The following is a 20,789-nucleotide window of genomic DNA, read 5'->3' as shown; positions in this document are numbered from 1 at the left end:
TACCCAGAGCAAGCCTGGAGTGTCCAAGGTCCAAGGATTTTGTTTAATATCAATGCTACTCATCAATAATAATGCTGATTTTTATTTCTATGGCATTTACTGAATACATACTATAGGTCAGGCACTGGGAGGCTTATTTCTTTCAATACTCACAGAAGTTAGAAGCCTTGAGACAGCTTTGAGACAGATATCATCATTCCAATTTTAAAGATGATATAAATGAAGTGTAGAGGAACTAAGTAACTTGAGGAAGGTCCCATAGCAAGTACACAGAACCCATACTCAAACTCAGGCCTGTACGATTCCAAGCCACTGTTTTATTCACCTCCTCAGACCCTTGTATGCTCATGATGGGGTTCAGTTTATACTGATAGCTAAACCGTGAAAGCAGTCACCAAGGCCCCATGAATTTACTGAGCCTGTGTTTACATTTTGAGCTCTAAGAAAATTGCGTACATTTCTATCCTCCCTTTAAGTAGAAGAAAAAACCCTTCTGTTCATAGTTTTTTCTGGTTATATTTATTAATTTTACATTTTTATAAAGTCATTAGTCTTGTTTATAGGTAGAATTTGCAAATAAATTCTTCGATGAAAAAAATCCTTTTTTTTTTAACATCTTTATTGGAGTATAATTGCTTTACAATGGTGTGTTGGTTTCCGCTTTATAACAAAGTGAATCAGCTATACATATACATATATCCCCATATCTCCTCCCTCTTGTGTCTCCCTCCCATCCTCCCTATCCCACCCCTCTAGGTGGTCACAAAACACTGAAAAAAATCCTTTTATCAATTTACATTCTCAGATCCTGAAGACACCTGTGTTTCAACTCTGTAGGGAGGCTGGGAGAGAACTCAGCACATTCTTTCCAGATGTATTACCCCCTCCCCAAACGTTCAGGAGAAGAATTCATCTCTGAACAATTTACAAGGTCTCCTAAAGAGTCTAGCCTCTTCATATTTCAGAAGGCTCAGTCACCTCTAACCAGGACCTTCCGGTCACTGTATTTTTATTACCAAGTTTGTATTATTGATTTCCTCATTTATTATAAAATTCCTGCTACACATTGTTTCTGGAAATTGCTATCTTCTATTTCCCCCCTTTACAAAACACCCCCCCCCCAATCCCACAGTCCTATAATACTGCTTTTCAAATGGCGAAACAAGACCTATTACTTGGTCAGATCAGCTTAGGAGGTTGCAACCTGCTTTTTTTTTTTTTAATAAATAGAGTATAATCTTGAATAGTATAGAAAATACGAGTGCGCCATCTATGGCATTCGTTCTCATCCAGGGGTGTTTTTCCCCAAGGGAATGTTGGCAATGTCTGGAGGCATTTGGGGTTGTCACGCTGTGGGTGTCGGTGCTAGCGGCATCTAGTGAGTGGAGGAGGGCAGGAATGCCGCTGAAAATCCTCCAGCGTGCAGGGTGGCCATCACAGGAGAAGTATCCAGCCCAAATGTCAACAGCACTGAGACTGAGAAATCCTGCTCTATGGTAAGGGTAAGTAGCGTTGTGCGAAACTTTGGTTCCGTGATCGTGTGTGTGTGAGCACGCACATACTGGGCTGCAATGGAAAATTATAAGTAAATTCTTACTTGTGATAAACTCTGAGCAGTTTGAAAAATACTGTTTTAAAACACGGACAGATGTTCGTCTCTCTTGCTAGGACAGAGACCTCAGTGCAGGGCACACATGGGGATGGCTGTGGTGGTGGTGAGAACCAGGGCTTCCCGAACTAAGTTTGCATCCCCAGGTGAGGCGAGGTGGGGCGGGCCACCTGCCTCCTTGTGCTTGCCGTTCTTCATCTCTGAAATCATTTCATAACAGGACCTCATCGCCGGCTGTTCGTGAGGTTGGAAGAAGGTAACACTTGTACCTGCCAGGGGCTCACAGACAGAAACTGCTCAGGAAATGCTGGCTACTCTTGTGGATGTCGTTCTGACCCTGTGCCTTCAAGACAAAACCACTCATAGGCAGGCGTCAGCAGGCACAATGAAAAGGAAGGACTAGAGCTTTGGAGTTAGAAAAACCTGCTCTCAAAAGCTCCATGACCACTTCCTTCTCTGTAAGCCTGGCCAGGTGACTTCAGCTGTCTGCGGCTTATCACTTTATTCATTAATAAATAAGCAAAGAGAATGCCTAACCTCAGGTGGTTTTAGGGAGGGTTAGGTGAAATAAGTCATGTGACAAAGCAACACACACAAAACACCCCACTCAGTAAATACTAATCCCCATCACTTCTTTGAATAATAAGTACTGAACAAAACATTGACACCTGGTAGATGTTCAAGAAGTAAATAATCTTGTCTGAAACTTCTAAATTGCTAATCTATTATTCTTACCATAACGTGTAGGTTACTACTACAAGTGAGGGATGAAAAAGCCCCAGAAGGGTAGAAAGACATGGCGAACAAAAGCCCTCCTGTCCTGTGTGGCCGACAGCCTTGTACACGCCCAGGACAGTGAATTCCAACTCCCCGTGTGCTTCTCCACGTTCATCCTATTTATCTTCACCACAAGCTAGTGTGGAAGGCAAGGCAGGAATGACTGTTCTAGTTTACAGATGAGGAAGCTCAGACAAGTCAGGCAGGAAGGAATAAGAGGAAGGACCCCAGGGGCTCTGGTCCAGGCATGATGTTGCCCTCGCCTTGCGCAAGGGTCTTCCCCAGTCTCCTCCATGATGGGCCTCGAGTTCCTCATTCAGAAGATAAAGGGACAGACTAAATTATTACCAAGGTCCCTTCGACTTTTCAATAATTCTGATCAGAGAAGGTCTGAGACTTTCCCCAAGCGAGATGGCCAATGAATGGGGGAGCCAGACCTGGAACTCTGGCTTGTGGCTGGGGGCGTGCTCTTCCTGGACACCCACGCATGCCTCACTCAGCTACAGGGCTATTGCAAAACCCTTAAGTAAAACTCATTCAAATTTGGAGGAATTAACATATACACACTACTATGTATAAAATAAATAACCAATAAGGACCTACTGTATAGCACAGAGAACTGTATAATAGTTTGTAATAACCTATAAAGAAAAAGAATCTGAAAAAGTACATAAAAATGAATATATAGAGAATATAAAAAAGAATATATATATATATATATATATATATATATATATATATATATATATATATCTGAATCAACTTGCTGTATACCAGAAACTAACACAACATTGTAAATCAACTATACTTCAATTAAAAAAAGAAGAAAAAATTTCACTCTTAAAAATGCTGAATTTGTGCAAGATGGTGCTTTGAAAAGAGGGATACAAAAACTCATCAAGTGTTTCTTGGTTGAAAGATTGAAGCTTTTGGACAAGGACCATGGGTGACCCAGCATATTTTGTACTAATCAAATTATATCTGTATTGGCAAGTTCCTATCTGTGCCATTTTACAAAAGCTCATTCTTAACTTTTGAGAGAGCAGATAGACTTCATAATTACAAAACATTTAAGATTTAAAACAACTGAGTTTTGAAATTTCTCTTTCTGTCATACAGGTCGCCTCAGCAGCTCAGGGTCCGTGGTTTCAAGGAAGCCCTTGTCTTCTTCTCAAAGAGCACATTACGAAGCTGCGTGACGCCTGACACTTTTGCCGGAGTGACTGACCCAGGCCCACTCCAGGGACACTCTCCCATCTCAAGGTAGCTGATCTGGAGATTTCAGCCGATCTGAGGAATCGGCAGGAAGCACATGTAATTCACATGTCTTCAGCAGTGCTGGTCATCGTTCATAGTTTAAATCTTAGGAATGCCCCCAACATGCACAGGGTAAGAACAAAGCCCTTGTTGGGGCTCAGGCTACCTCCCCCTCTCAGAGCTTTGGCACCACTGTGGTCCCGGCCTCCTTGCCCTCTGTGTCCAACACGCCACACTCTTTCCCATCCTTCTTCTCCAAACACGAGATTCCCTCCTCCAGGAATGACCTTCCCACTTCTGTCTTGTGAACACCTTAGCACCCCTTCAACAGACTAAACATTTCCTCATCCCACTTTCAAAATTAGCATCATGGCTCTTGTAAGCTCATAGCAACCATTCTCATCCTTCTTATAAATGTCACACTGCCCTGTGACTCTTACTGCACGTGTCTGTCTTCTTCACTGAGCTGTGACCTCCAAGAGCGGGAGGACCGTATCTGCTTTGTTCGACACTCTGGTCCCAGGACTTAGCTTAACTGTGATTCAGTTACTTGCTCAGTGTCATCTTCTCTCCTAGACCGTGATCTCCATAAAGGCCAAGGTCAGAGCTATCATGTTTCCCTGCATGGCACATAGTCACAGCCTAACAAGTGTTTATCAGCTCTATGAAGAACATGAGTTTCTAGAGGGTGAAAGAATGTCTTGGTCATGCGTGTATCCACCAGCACTTAGCACAATGTCTAGCACATAATAGGTGCCTGTAAATGTCTGAAGCCGCAAGATGAAGGAAGGTTGAGCCCTGTTATAATTCTGGCTCAATCCTGGCTGGATTGTGTCTACCTTGGCCAGATCTGGCCTTTCATGTACTCCTCACTAAATAATGAACCCAGGCTTCTCCTCACTAAATGAGTCCAGGCTTGACGGGGGCCTTGGGCTCAACAAACAGCTCAGCTTGGCTTGACTTATGCTCCAGTCTGTTAGGAATTTCTTCTGTGCAAACATCACGTCCTGGGGTGAAACTCAGGGACTGATGGAGGGGACAGGAGACCAATGGCCTAGCCTTCTAGAACGTGTTCAAGGCACTTGCTGGCGACAATACAATCTTCCCATCTTAATTTCACCACTATCATGCAAAGTTAAAACACTAACTCGTCCACAGAAATGAAAACCACTTGGGGGCATTTCACTTTCTCAACTATTCTCCCTCATGTGAAACCTACCAGAACTGACATCTTTAAAAGCTGACTGTCTACAACTTGTGACTTTGGCCTGTACTTTTCTCTTTTAGACTTTAACTGGTGGAGATGACTTTGTATTAAAATTCTTACATCAGCGTTTCTTAAAATACTGTCTTAGGACGTGTGTCCTCAAGGTGATCCATAGAGACAGAGTTCCTAGGTCAAATAAATTTGGGGACTTAAAGGCTCTTCAGGGCCCTGCAGCTCAGTTCTCTGTTTAGCTTTGCTCAGCCCAGAATTTCCCAAAATCCCTGTTTTAATACCTGCATCTATAGATTGCACTTGGGGGAACAATGTTTCCGAACAGAGGTGGGTGACCTCCTTCCACCGCGGGTCAGATAGAAATATTCCGGGCTTGGTGGACCATGTAGGGTCTCTCTCAGAGTCTGCTTTTGTTTGGCTTTATTTTTTTTTACAACCTTTAAAACTGTGGAAACCAGTCTTAGCTCATGGTTTGTACAGAAATAGGCAAGGGCTAGATTTGGCTGCAGGCAGCATTTTGCCGATCCCTGTGTGTTAATTCTAAAAATCTAGACTATTTTTCCCTGACAACCAGTTGCCAGGGTGAACTTGAGTCCAAGAAGCTTCTAAGCGCACCAAGTTTGAGTTCCTTTTGATGCTCTCTCATGTTCCGCCTTTTGGAAGTCTCTGGAAATTGCTAGTTCTTGTAAAAGCATTTCTTGGCACTCTGAGGACAGGAGGTAAATAATGATAAGTATTATTATATGACTCTGAATGGCATTTTGATCACTCCTGGGTGTCCAGCGCTGTCACATGTGCTCTACGTGTGTCATCATGACAACCCTGTAGGCAGAGGCTGGTGAAGGGGGTGTTTAGACCCGGCTCCCCAGCTGCACACCATGCCCGCTGCACCGCCCGGGCTATGACTATCAGGATAACTAGCTGTAGACCGTGACCCATTCTACCCAGTTTGGCAGGAACCCTGGAGTACAGGTCAGTGGGCCACACGCTGGGGCCACCTGCTCAAAGCGCCCTCGCTGGCTGCCACTAACCAGCTGCCCCCACCGTCCTGGCTGCGGGTTTTTCCCTTGGAACCCTGTCCAGTCACGGGCTCTGGAATCAAAAACACCTGGGTTCAGATCTGATTTCCATCATCACACTATTTGCGTGATCTCGAACATGTTCATAAATCTCTTTAAACCTCAGTTTCTTGACCCCAAATGTGGCGCCATCATTGCTGGGAGGGGCCAATGAAGCCAGGTGGGAAAGGGCTGTGCCCCCTGGACGCAGAAAGGGCAGGAAAGGGCCCTCTCCCTCCCCTTCCACAGCCCCCTGAGCATCGCCTTTCTGCTGCCAAGGACGCGGGGCAGAGTGAGACACGGCCCTTTGCCCGCCCCGACTTCCAAGACAGCTGCGTGGAAAATGGACTGTTCTAAAAATGCACGTGCAAGGCTTGGGGAGCCCAGGGTGGGAGTGATTGATTGCAGCCAGACGTCACAGAGAACTTTGAGCTAGAACCCTGGGGGAAAAAAGCAAGATTTGACCAGTTGGAGAATGGAGGAAAATCGATCCTGACAGCAGGAGCGGAGGTGAGGATGGCCGGGAGAAGCTGGGGTGGCCGTGGCTGGCGGGACCCTGGACCGTGAGGGTCGGGGAATGAAGAGGCAGGAATGGTGGCCGTGCGTGTGCCGTGAAGGTACGCTGATTCTTTCTGAAGAAGATAATTGGAGGCTTTTCCCCATGTGTCTTCCTAAGGAGACATGGCTGATTCCTGAGCACCACACCAATGAGAGCCAGGCATCGTTCTGTACATCTTCCTCTCCGTATCCACGAGCCTATTCCTCAGGCGCCACTGGAACCACTGAAGCCATTGAACAAAGCTCCTTCCACCAAACAAGTATCACCAATGGCGTCCACGTTCAGTCTCCCCTTTAGATTGTAACCCCATGGGGACGCGTCCTGACTTTCTCATCTCTGTGTCCCACGATGTGTAGAACACTTGCTTGTACACCTGTTGTGCTAAGCCTTCAAACTTGTTTGTTGAAAATAAATCTAATGACAGGAGAAACTCTTAGAGTATTTTGGATTTTCTCATCAAAGACATCTTAGATAGAGCCTTCTTCTGAATTCTGCATTTCTTAACTGTATTAAGATTATTTGCCTAGCACACCGCTGAACTCTTTCATAAAAATTATTTTATTTAGAGCTCAAGGTAACCCTATTTTCCTCATTTTACAGGTGAAAAAAATCAAGTTTAGGTTGATGAATATGCCCAAAGGCATACGGCTAGTTCAAGGAAAAACAAATGATACCACAACAACTTTCAGGGGACCAACGTTTACACATAGACCACAATGAACACATGTACCCAAGACTGAACACGTGTACCCAAGGCAAAGCAAATAGAATTCAGACTTTTTTCTCCCTATTATCTTATCCATAGGTTGGTGTATATCTGTCCCCCCTTCCGACATACACACACACAAACACACACACACACACACACACACACACACACAGGATTCAAAATAGTAAAGATGTGTCCAATTAAAATGGGTTCTTTTTGTCCTGAGGAAGCAGAAGGGAAAGCAAGATAATCTCCCAGGGTTTGTTTTCTGTCATTAACACAGAGGAATAGACCCATTCATGCTAATAATGCCTAATGCAGCTCATTTCCTGCTTCTAAAGGCACCAGAGAGAAAACGGGCTCCCTCTAGACCCACTCCTCCCATTTCCATCCCTAACCTTCAACACGTCTGTCATTGCTAATAATTTCCCTGGAATTGTTCTGTCAAACGTTTTCCAGTTACAAAGCACCATACAGACCAGTGACATCCCAAGAGTCGCTTGGTCCCCATCGGTCTTTAGAGCCCTGAATTGCCCTGCAGGGGAACTGGGGGGCTGTTAGTGATTCTTGATTTTGCCAAATAATCTTTCACCTGAAATTCTTTGTGCATATTCACCCTCTCCTGGATGAGACGGTTGTGAACTGAGAGAAGAAAGGCCTCAGGCAGTCTCTCTCTCAAAGACAAGGTAGCACTTGGATGAGGGGACGTGGCACACAGGTTATTAATGGCCCTACTCCGAGGTCCCATACATCGTAATAAATGCCCCTGTCATGTGTTTACCCACACTAGACAGTAACCAACGTTCAGATAAATGATGCTGGCGCCTGCAAGATTTATGGTACACTTCTGTGTTTAGCACTGTTTAATCAGGAAGTTAACATAGGATGGTGTAACATCCTTTACAAGCGTGTACAAGAGGACCATTAGTGCTTTGCCAGGCCCGAGGGTCAAATAGCCCAGCCTTGCATGAAACACAGCAATAAACGGGCACAGGGAGCCTCTTGTGGGCTGGCATTTGCAAACACAACCAGGATTCATTTTTTCCCCCTCTTTTTATTTCCTTTTCCTTTCTGGGTATTTTTTTTTTCCTTTTCAGTTATTTATTTTCTTCCTTTCTAAGGTTCTCAGTTTTTGAAAGGGCAAGGTGATAAGTAAGGACATGTGACCCTGATTCTAGGATTTCCCACCCCCTCCAGAAAGTTAGCCATCAGGGAAGGTAAATGCAGGTCCGGGGTGGGGGTGGGGGGGGATGTGGAGCCCGGTGCTGGAGTTCAGAGTGTTTGGACAAGGCCAGAAGCATGCGGGGGGTCAGCATGAGGCATCGCACCTGGAGGAGGAGACCCGCGGCTCCAGCCCCAGTGCCATAAGCCTGGCTCCACAAAGTCTAGCCAACATCTGGAATGGATATCAAGAGACACAGGCGGCCCTTGCTGGCACGCAGCTCTACCTTTGTACTTTTCGTTGCAAATTGAAAAGCAAAACAGACATCAAGTATATATTTATATAACTGTCTTCAAGTTGCATTTTCTACTCCCATCTGCTGCACATGATAAGTTTCAAGTGTTTTCTAATAAAAAAAGGGTGGGGGAGGGGAGGGGAATGAAAGGGAGGGCTGGGTGTGCATGTGTGTGTGCCTGAAGGCATGCTCCTTATTTGGTGCAGAGATGATCTTTTTCAGGCTTCGTTTAAAAGGAGACGTTAAAACACGCTATCTCTGAAGGTATCGCTGTTTTAAGATGTTCTGCTATTTTGCTTGTCACACGGATTCGAAAATTTGCATTGAATCACTTTAAAGGAAAAGAGGGTCTATTTCTCCCCTTACACTCATTGTTTGGGTGGAGAATGTTAGGGGGGAAAGAAGCACATATTTTTGTCGTTAAGTCTTTGGAGAAAAGAGAAATGTGGAGGCGTGAGATGGTGGAGTGAGCTATTGAGGGGAAAAAAATACAGCATCAGATAGAAATACATCAGGCAGATCCAAGATAATTTGGGTTTGTCTACATTTAGGTAAATATGTGAATCCAGATGTGACTGTTGATTATTCATGAACAAAGCTGGAATCACCATCGGCCAAGTTTAGTACAGATTTGGACAGTTCAGTTACCAGCCAGGCCCAAAACCAGCCTTTTTCATTTCTTTTTCCACTGTGGGGAATGGAGGAAAGAACAAGATAGTGGGATTCTCTAATTTTCCCGTTATCCCTGGACGGCGCCTAAACATGAAACGCAGAGTAATGAATCACAAGGCAACTACCCTGGTAATTCAGGACTTATTGAAACAAATGCACAAAAATGGGCCCCTGGATATATTTGGTAAAAGTAAGATGTTTTCCATGTCTCAATGAGCTGCACATTTTTCCCAGTTTGTCACTCTGAAGGGGACCCATCCATGCCAAATATTGTCAAAGAAAAGGCAGAATGTCCAGTTCATCAATCAATTATTCCCCAATCCATATTTCTCCTGGGGATTTTCTCTATGTCCAAACTAAGATGAGCATCTGCTGATGAGGAAATGCCCCAGCTCAGCACCCGGACAAAAGGCCATCAGGAACATGTGCTACTTCTCAGCAGAAATGGCAGCTGATTTCCGACTGCAGCCAGCAGGGAGTGGTGGAGAGACAGGAAGATGTGAGGTCAAACCCGGGCTCTGCCACTGAACCTCCCTGTAACCTTGGATCAGTTACTTAAGCTTTTTCATTCTCAATGACCTCATCTGGAAAAGAACCTAATAACAAGTATCTCAGAGCGTGGTTAGAAGAATTATGAGTTAACATTTGTGAAATATCTGGTGTGCACTCTTAGTAGGACTTAATAAATGATAAATATTTGTCCTGTCCTTGATCACCTGGCCACAGGTACAATGTGCATGCTGTCTCCTAGCCCCTGCTGAACCACGGCCGACGTCCTAAGCCATCCCTGTGTGCTTCCCACTGGCGTCTCAGCCTTAAAAATCCTTTTCATCAAAGTGTTCCATACACCCACTATCAACTGGAGAGACTTGTGACATCAAGCTAAATCTATTTGTTATCTTGATCTTACCCGGAGCGGACCCAGGCATTTTATATTTGACTGGGCTGCATTTCTCTCCTACCGGCCATATGCAAGGAACTGGATTCCCGGGCTCTTTCTCTTACTGTCATTTCTCCCCTGCATTTCTTCTACTTTACTCCCTCAGGTCAGAGCCTTGACATGAGCATAAAATCTGCTCGCAGAGCTGAAGGTGACAGAAGTGAGGATGAGAATTTCTATGGTCAATGATAGTCCTCACCCTTGAAGACACCAAGCCGTGCGTTTGTGCAAAGTATTTATATTGAGAGACTCTTATTGTCGGGCCACATATAATATTTTACTCAAAAAAATGTGTGCTCTTATGGAAAATATATGGCTCCATTTCTTTGAGAGAGTGTAGAATTCTATTTCCATTCTTCTCATGACAAAGTGAAAAGAAAAACCCAAAGTCATAAAATAGGACCAAACGTGTCCATTCCTCTGCAAGATAAAAACCAACAGCAAGAAGCCAGTGGTTTTACAGGGTCATCTATAGCCCCGTGTCTCTCCGAGGCCCAGCTCCAACTCGGCCCTCCTTAGGCTCCGAGGCCACCACGGGCAGGATGGGTACCCTGGGCAGGTGGAAGACGATAGGACCCCCCTCTGTCCTGTCCAAGGAGACTGAACAGAAAATCCAGCAGCAGAGTCTGTATTCACTTCCTTGGGTTTCATTTATCTAAACAGAAAGAAGCTGAACGGTAAAGATGGAGAACATCCATATTCCTGGTGCTGGCAATGAAACCAGAACACACTTTCCCCTCCTGACTGCACACCAGGCCTCAGCTTCCTCCTCTGTAAGACGGGGATGAAAACAGCACCCACTCCATGGGTTTGCTGTGAGGATTAAAGGAAGTGAAACGTGCCGGGCACTTAGGGATCACACAACCCTGTGAGCCTCCCCTATGATGACCACCATCATCATTCCGGGGCCTCAAGTAGGAATGTGGGCCCACAGGCTCAAGGTCACCAGAGCGCCCACATGTACACACGACGGGACGCGGCCCAAATGCTCACACTCAGATCCCTCATAAGCAACTACAGGACCAAATCCAAAACCCACTCACCACTGTAATGATTCTCAATGATTCTATGCATCGTTTTCAAAGCTCTCTTCATTTTATGAGAACAAAAATTGTTAATGTTGGAGAAATAGATAAAGACAATAACTCCCGTGACTCTGAAATTTGAAAGGAACTAGGTCGATGCATTTATAAGAAGCATATCTCTATATTCATAGTAAAATAAAATATATTAAATATATGTATGTTTATATGCACACATACAAAATGTTTTCACATTTTTGGCCCTGGGTCCTACCATGTTTTATGTTGCCTTTTTAGTTGGGGGAAGGGTTACAATGACATCAAACTTTATAACTGAAAAAATATCTTCTTCCCCCAAAGTTAAGCAAACACATTACTATTTGGTCATGAACTTCGGTTGTTTCTCACTAACTAAATTTCCAGCTTTGCTCAATTGCCAAAAGAATGTTGTGAAGCCTTTGGACTCTTACCTAAACCCTGTTTGTCCAAAGAGGTCAGTCTGAAGCCTAAAAGACATCTTGATCCAGAAAATAGCAGTCATGTCTTCAGTCACCATGAGATGGTCATGGAAAATTACAACACAGATGTTAACACTGGATCTTTTTTCCATTGCCCAGAATGGCCTCGAAGCCACAGAACAAAATCGGAAGGAGAAGGCAAAGAATTGAAAGGCTCATGTGGTCAGTGAGAAAGGAAGGCAGTTCTGTGGCAGCAGGAAGAGGCAGGGCATCCAGGAGCAGAGCACAGAGGACACTAGTTAAGCCGCAAGGAGCAAGCGTGCACTCCGCCCTGACTCTGCCACTTATCAGCTGCGTGACAGTGAGCAAATCACCAGGCTACCCTCTGCCTCTATCTCTTCACCTGTAAAGTAGGAAGAAAGATAGTAACACTTTACAGTGTTGCTTCCAAGATTAAATGAGTTAAGGTATATTAAACCCAGTGCAATGCCTGGCACAAAATGTGTCGATACAGTTTTTTTGTCAAGTAAAATAAAATCAAAGGACTGAAAGGAGTTGTTTCCAACGCTCACCATGGTAAGATGCGAAAGCTCACAGTAGCGTGATAGTGGTTGCCAGGGGCGGAGGAGTGGGGAGTGACTGATCAATGGTCACAGGCCACCTTTTGGGGCGATGAGAATGTGTTGGAACTAGATAGAAGTGGTAGCTGTACAACACTGTGAATGGACTAAATGCCACTGAATTGCACACGTTGAAATGGTTAATGGCTCATTTTATGTTATGTGAATTTCACCTTAATTTAAAAAAGAAGAAAGAAGAAAGCTAATGGTAGCTGTGGGATTAAATGGACCAAGAAAAGCACGACTTATCAGAGGAACCCCAGCATTCAAGGGTGACCTTAAACTGACCTCAGGGTCAAAGCCAGTGGCCTGGCTACTACTGGGGTCTTCCCTAACCCTTTCTCAGGCTGTAGCTGGCAAGGAATCTGGCCGACCATTTCAACACTTTGGTGCAGCTCACTTGGGTCTCCTCAGAATCATAAAATATTCAATCTGGAGAAAGATGCTTGCAGACCTGGTGTCTCTGCCTCAGGGCAAGACTTAGGACCCAGGACAAGTGGGCCTTTGGGTGCCTCTTTCAGATGCAAAAGAACAGAATTCCTACAGGTTCTTTCCTATAGGGAAGGTCTCTTCATATTCAAATGAAATAACTGAGGAGGGGTCAGAAACTTACTCCTTGCTCTGTTGTTAGAAGACAGGACAGCTGTCACCAACTCAGGCTCAGAGAGGGTATGCAGCCCCCGCTCCCTAAGCCACTCCTGACACTTTGTCTCAAAAGGAGATGGGGCAGCAGCAGATCCTGGTGCATCTGGAGGGACAGGAGAGTGAGGTCTGCATCCAGCAGGCAGCCAGCGAAGAAACGCACAAATGCACTTTTCAGCCCTGAGCCTACAGCTGAGCCCTTAGCAAGGCTCTCCAACAGCAGTGCCTTCAGGTGATTCCTGGAATCTCACCCTCAAGGCACAGAGCCTGCCCTGCTCCAAGGGCTTGAAGCCACGCCTGGTTGGGGCAAGGCTGTTTCAGGGATCTGGGCCAAGGGTGCAAGCAGGCGGGTGTCTCCAAATCCCAGACACGGTCACTAAAGCATCCTCATCTCTTTTACAAACTGTGTTCAGAGGCTCTCCCTTTATTTGCTGCTATTTCCCTGAATCATTTTTGTAGTTAACACATTCATCCATTCAGTAAATATTTGCTGAGGACCGTCTCTGCATCAGTCACTAGCATGCTGGGACTTAGAATGTGAAAATAAAAGTGGTCACTAACCAGTTTGGAGGGAAGGTGCTATGTAAAAATACATATTGATAATACAGTGTGACAACTGCCCTAACAGAGCACACACGGGCTGTGGAAAAGGGTCCTCCCAACTCTGTCTGGGCGAGGGGGGTTGCCCTGAGTCTTGAGATTTGCTAGAAAGACAATAAACAGGAAAGGTATTTCCTAAAGTGATTTCCAATAGAGGTGCTCACCAAAATGTTCTGAATTGAAAAAGATGCGCTTTAGAATATTTCAATTATTTTCTCTTTGCTGAATTGTATTCATCTTTGAAACGGGTTTAAATCACTACTGGAAAAAGACATTAAGGAGAGTGTAAAGGAGAGAAGAAAGGGGTGGGGGGAAAGAGGAGGAAAAAGAGAATAAGTTATGACTGTGTTCAAATATCATCTACAGAGGCGTCAGCAAGCAAAGAAATGTGGGAATGACCACGTGGTAAGTATTCGTGAGACAGAGAGGCATAGAAAAACTAAGAATTGAATCAAGTAGTTCCAGGTCAGTTAACAGCCAGGACGGTGTGTGTGTGTGTGTGAATGGAATTGACTGACCCATGTGATGATCTCTTTCCAAAATGTGTCTTCTTATCTTATTTTGCAGCTACATAAGGTTCTAGAAATTATTTTTCCAAAGCAGCAAAGCCACCAGCATGTTAAGGAGTCTAAAACCAAAGCTATAACAGGATCTTGGAGGGAATCGATGAGTTCAGCATGGAGAAGGGAACACCTTACCCAAAAAACTGCCAAAGAAATATTGAACCACAGCAATGAGAACAGATATTGGAGGTGAATGCCTCTTGTAAGACTAAGCTCTGTGTCCATTCAAACGGGATCAAAAAGAGGTCAGGGGTCATCCACCTCAGAAGGGAGTGATACCCTATGGAAAATGGAACTCCAGCTCTAGGGTCACTATTAATTCTTAGTGCTATAATTCTTCGATTATATCCCATCTGTATCTTTGAGTCATCTAACCAGAAATGTTATAGCCTCCAATTTCTCCAGAAATAAAAGGCTACAACCAAACACTGTTTTCATGGGGCTGCTTATTTCTGAAGGTGGGTGTCGGAAAGCTGCAGATGGGAATGGAGCCCTCACTGTCGGAAGGGGGCCCGTGATGAAAGGGAGTATCTTCAGATACTTGATAAAAATTCTGTTAAGATTTGGAAACATCTAAAATATACTGGTTGGGTTGAGAGCCTGCCTTCCCTCACCTCTAAATTTCAACCGATCCAGTGTTCGAACAGGAACCTCACTCCCGCTGCCCAGAGATCTCTCTGCTAAAATTTCCAGCCTCCGTCAAAATGCCATACGGACTGTACCGTGGAAAAAGTTCTCACTTCAGAAGAACAATTGTCTGCTGCAGAAATAAAGTAATGCCTTTCCTATGAAATCTATAAACTCAAAACAGGGACAGAACTAGTGGTTGCCAATAACTTTAACTTCATTTATCTATATTTGGCAAAAATTGTGCTGCAGCTGGAGATGAAATGCTGAGCTCAATAACTGCAGAGACGTGAGCTCCAAAACAGCAATTACTAAGCTGTGCTGCCTTGTGTAAGATTTCACTTTTATTTATTATATTTAAAGCAACTCTCTAACTCTGTACAGTACAGACGGCATTGTCTAGTCAAGCCAGAGCTGCTCAGAAGAGCATCTCCACCTAGCTCTTGTTCACAGAGGTGCTTCCTGGGAGGCAAAAGCCCTTCCTGTGGCCACGTTAACAGAGCCTAGATGGCAGCCTCACCACCAAATGCACCTCTCTTTTGTCCATAATTGCAAGAAACTATTCTCGTTTTCAACTCAAACTTGGCTTATCACATACTGCGTGCAACTCAGATGATGCCTCTTTTTTTATCAGTGGAGATATTGATAATTATAATTGGCAGGCTGCGGAAGAGAGCTATAAATATCTCATCAGCTGCCACAGAGTAGAGAAGTGGTGGGGAGGGGGAAGAGGTGGCAACCTATGCCTCTGAAAAGGGCTGATGGAGAAAGATGGGTCCTCACAGCCAATGTCACCAGCCAGCATCTGTTTCTTATACTGGGTGATGATTTTCATAGAATCATGGAAATTAGAGATAGAAAGGGCCTATTGGGTCATCCAGTACAGCTCTCTGCCAGTGTAGAATTATTCTCTACAAGAAAGACTACTTCTTTGTTCTCATAAAAAGCCCTGATTTTCACATATGGTTTCCCAACTCTGCTATATTTAAAATAGATAACCAACAAGGACCTATGGTAGAGCACAGGGAACTCTGCTCAATATTCTGTAATAACCTAAATGGGAAAAGAACTTGAAAAAGAATAGATGCATGTATATGTACAACTGAATTCTTTTGCTGTACACCTGGAACTAACACATGGTTAATCAACTATACTCCAATATAAAAAAAAATTAAATAAAATGAGTATCTAGAAGAGTATATACAAAGCAACAACAATAACAACAACAGAGGGTGACTTTAAATGGACTCCTGAGGTAAAGGAGTTGAAAAATTATTAAAAACCTAAATGTGCAACCATAGCCCTTTGTATGTTTATAAGACATGGCAAGCTGGAATGTTAGCAATTTACAGAGCCTCGGACAAATTCCACGAGGAATGTTGCAACTCGATTCAGAGGAAACATGGATTTTTCTTTCTCCCCCAAAAAAAGGAGGAATAAAGGATTGGCAAGGCAGTTATTGAAGCTACTTTTTAATCCAGTTCTAAAATTACTGCCAAAAGTTGAGCTCCCTGGGATTAAACACATTTTTAGTGACCATTATTCAACTTTTTCATGCACTGACAGCCTAGCTCATCTTTTGACTTACTGAACAAATTACTTTCTATTTTTGAAGCAAATTTTCTGTCTATATGTCCAATGCCACTTTTGTCCCTGAAACTTCACTTACGAACATTTGCCTGATGGTCCCTTTATCTGACTTGGTTTATCAGCACCAGCAGGAAACACGTTCATCTGTCTGTTGACTTGGTTTCTCGCTTTGATTCAAGTTCTTTTCTTTGCTGGAAACTTTAACTTTAGAAAATCTCCAATGTTTAACCTACAGCCTATGTTTCCTAAGCAGTAGGAACTAGACCTTACTTTTCCTACCACTGTCGCCTTTCTTCAACGTTAGGTAGTAACTAATGTCACCAACTTCAGACATGTTCATGACGTTCTGCTCACCAGATATGACTCAATAAACATCAACTCAAAAAGTGGACTTTAGCCTTTCAAAGGTATGTGTTCCAAAACAGTGAGCAAAAGAGAATGTTCTCTGGATCCAGTTAGGAACACCTGCCAGCTGAGATGTGAATTATTAATCTTACTTCCGCCATCCACAGACTGTCATCGTCCTATTCTGAGTGATTGAGTCATACTAGGGTCCGAAATATTTTATGACAAAAGTGAAGACTTCTTTGTAGTTTCCAAAGGAACAGCTTCTTTCCTACAATTATGTAATCTTTTATTTGAAAACGTGGCAGTAACATGAGAATTTGGGGCATTATTATTTGTTGTTGTTACCATCAACAAAAGGCATTTAATTGGGGTCTGTTTTCTATGGGACAGAGAAAGGCAGTTCAACGGTCAGAGTCCTTCTACAGTAAGCAGTTTTCAAGCACCTATTGTACACAAAGCGCTGTGCTGGGAGAGGGCCTAGAAAGTTGGTTACAACACAGCCTCAGTTTTGAGATCCTAATACGACGAGAGACACAGAGACAAAGGCCTGCTCAGGATGCAGTGACAAGAGAGGGAAGTACAAAGCAAGAAGGGAGAACCAAGCGAGGAGAAGGTACCCAGGCTTACCTGCCAGAAACTCACCTGCTGTGTGGGCAACAGTGATGTGCACTTGTGGAGAAATGCCTACAGAATGAGGATGAACAAGTGTGTATACATTGCATGGTAGCCTGCAGCTACTGATTCCGTAACGAAAACCCAGAGAGGCAGTTTATTGATTAGAAACGCATTCCTGTTTGGTCTTAAATCAGGAGTGACTTTATATCAGGGCACTAAATTGGGAGAAGCAAGTTTTGTCTGTCCTATCACATGTCAGCCAGGTCACCTTGGGCAGGTCCTTCATTCATTCGCTCCATGTCATTTTTTAATAAAGACTTTCTTTTTTCAGAGCAGTTTTAGTTACACAGAAAAATTGAGAGGAAGGTACAGAGATTCCTCATATAATCTTCCTGCCTCTGCACACGCACGGCCTCCCTCATTATTAGCAACCCCCCCGACTAGGGTGGCACATTTGTTACAATCGATGAACCTGTATTTTTTGTAGTAATCATCCATGGTGGTCACTTAATGCATCCGAGAGCCAGTTTCCATAAAATGGGGACAAAAGTGTCTACTTTCTTGTGAGGGTCAATTAGATAACATACCCAGCCTGTAAAGTTTAATTCCGATACATTGTGGAGAAATACTGTCCTGAGTGGTTATTTCCTAAATCTATAAATCGATTCCTTTTCTTAATTATGTATGCATGTTCATACATAAAGACATTACTGTAATGCGTTTCCAAGTCTCTTTCTTACCATTGCCATGCATTTTTTTCATGCATTCCTCAGATATTTAATATGCACTTACTATGTATGTGCTAGAGCCCAGGCAAAGTATCATGGGTGACACAAAGATTCCTCTGAGCAGGTACTGTCTTAAAAGGGCTTCATTTTAGACACGATGCTTATGATTATCTTTTCAATGATTTGGATTTGTTCTGCTAAGTTTCTTATGGAAACTTAGTCATAACAAACCATGTGGCTCCACTAGGATCACTCTAATGAGAAATGGGCATGAATGTCTTTTCTCACCAATGCAGAAACTGCCATATATCCTGCTATGAATGGGCTGGCTCTTTTTGGGTAGCCTTGGTAACATACATCCAATCCAGATTACCAAAAAGCTATGTTTGCTGCTTCTTAAGAAATTCAGTGAAAGGTGCCACCATATTCAACTGTCAACTTCCAAAGGGATTTCCATCCAAAATCAATTTGGCCCCAATGTGTTTTCCACTTGGGAGATCATGTACAACCCACAAGCCGACTCTCTTGTCTGGGAAACAGTATTACAAACTAGTGTTTTCCTGCGCTCCTTTTCTCTCTGCAGAAGTGAAGTCCATCCTGAAGAACTCTGGAGCATGCCCCAACAACATTCTCTTGTGCATTTCCAATGGCATCATCTTGCAAATAGTGCTTCCTGGTTCTTCCCTGCTGTTTCACCATCCCTGCTTTTCATGATGGAAACCTCAACTCCTTGCCTTTTTAATGGCAAATTATTTCAAGGTTACCAACTGGTTCTGATCCAAGCGGACAGAAGGCAAAACTGAACCCTGGCTGAAGTTACAGAGACGCTGCTCTACCATCATAAGGGCAAGAGCCTGGAAGTTGCCAGCTGCATTCTATGGTCACATCACTCTTGTTTTCCTTATACTGTTTCTTGTTTTTATGATATATTGGAATTAATTTTGAGTTTCATGAAGGCAAGAACCATGTCTGATTCATCTAATATTCCTTAAGTTCCAGCAATTAGCACAGTTCTGGAGAATGCCACTAAATACTTGAGAGGTGATTTTGCACGGATCCAGCTGCATTCCCACCATTGATCTTTTGTGTTATGAACCGGTGAGCAGTGCAATCCATCACCAAGGGACAGATGGCAGCCAACTCATCTGTAATGGAACTGGGCGAGCCATCTTTATTTTATTAGCACCTCTCTCTAAAAAATAGAAATGGCCAGCCACAAATAAATGAATAAATGAATAAAGCATATCTGAAGACATAATCCAATCCCAAAGGATTTGCATTATCACTCTGTTTCTTAGACTATAAAGATTTAGATGGCCTCCACCTGGCAAGCCATGCTACTTGGTAATTTGGGACAAATTACTTAACATCTCAAGGCCTCAGTATCTCTGTCTCTATAATAAGATGGATGAATAGCCAATACCTGAGGGTCCTTTTAGATCTGAAAATATTTGATTAGATTTCTGTCAACAATCAATCACTAAACATTGATTGACTCGATTGAATGAGCTGAAAAGCAAAGGTTTACCATTTGATTCATTTCTGTAAAAATGTATTAAAAATGCATTTTAGGTAAGGCACTGTTCTGAGTGCTAGAAGGGCTCTCAAACGGTATGGCAATGCTTTTGTCTCCAAGGAACTGGTGTTCCTTCTCTCAGAGGTGTCATAAAACTATCTTAAAATTAAGTAAAAGAAGTAAGCTAGAGTGAAGGCAGTTTTTTTTTTTTTTAACAATTATGCCACTGCTTTCACATAATCAACATGAATGATGCCCAAATGCAAATGAGTTTGTCCCTGAGGGTAGTCAGTCTCAGTCCCCTCATCTAATGCCACTCCTCCTCCCCATCCCAGGACACAGGGACCTCCTGTGTCTATCTGCTTCAGCCCCCGCTCAGGCTGCACCTCTTTCTGGGGTGCTTTCTTCCCCTGCTTCTCCCAGGGCAATATTTAACCACAGAATCTCCACCATCTTCCTCTCCTCCCACTGGCCCTGGTGCTTCCCTCCTCTGTGCTCCCATCACCCTGGCCCTGACCTCCACTCCAACAAGGACATGGTGTTGGAATTGGTTTTCAGGTGAGGATTTCCCTCCAGGGTTCTGGGTTTCCCAAGGACAGGAGCTCCCTGTCTAATTCACCTGTACCTGTGCCCACCTTACGATAGATGGACGTACAGATCTCTCCAAAAAGATTTGCTCTTTACCTATCCCACGGCCAAGGGCTGCAGATTCATTTGTAGCTTTGCCTTTTGTAACCTCATTACTGAATAAGAATCAACCTCCCTGTGCAAAAGCCAGTCTCGCATTTGGGAGGTTGACAGCATCTGAAACTCACCCCTTCTTGTGACACTGGAAGGACCTAGATAAAGGCATTGACCTTGAGTAGCAGACAAGCAAGACTGTGCGCTCAGTCAACCCACTATTAGGACTTCTTTTTCCGTCTCTTTCTCTGCCGCGTATTTCACCTGCCAGAGTGCGTGCCTGTCCTTCCCGCTGGTCTGTCCTCTTCCACCCCTCACCCCACCTGTCACCCAGTGCCTACACATGTTTGTGAGCAAATCGAATGAGCACCGGATTCAGCATAATTGCTCACATGTTGACCTGTTACTCTGTGCCAGGCACTGCTCTCTGAACTTCATGTCTAATGACATTTAATCCTCCAAACGACCCAATGAGAAAGTGCAGTAGTGTAGTTGTCAGGCTTCCCCGGAGAAACCGAACCA

Source organism: Balaenoptera borealis (genome assembly GCF_965194805.1).
Source record: "Balaenoptera borealis genome assembly, chromosome: 15".
In the NCBI taxonomy this organism is placed as follows: Eukaryota; Metazoa; Chordata; class Mammalia; order Artiodactyla; family Balaenopteridae; genus Balaenoptera; species Balaenoptera borealis.
This window is presented reverse-complemented; position numbering follows the sequence as displayed.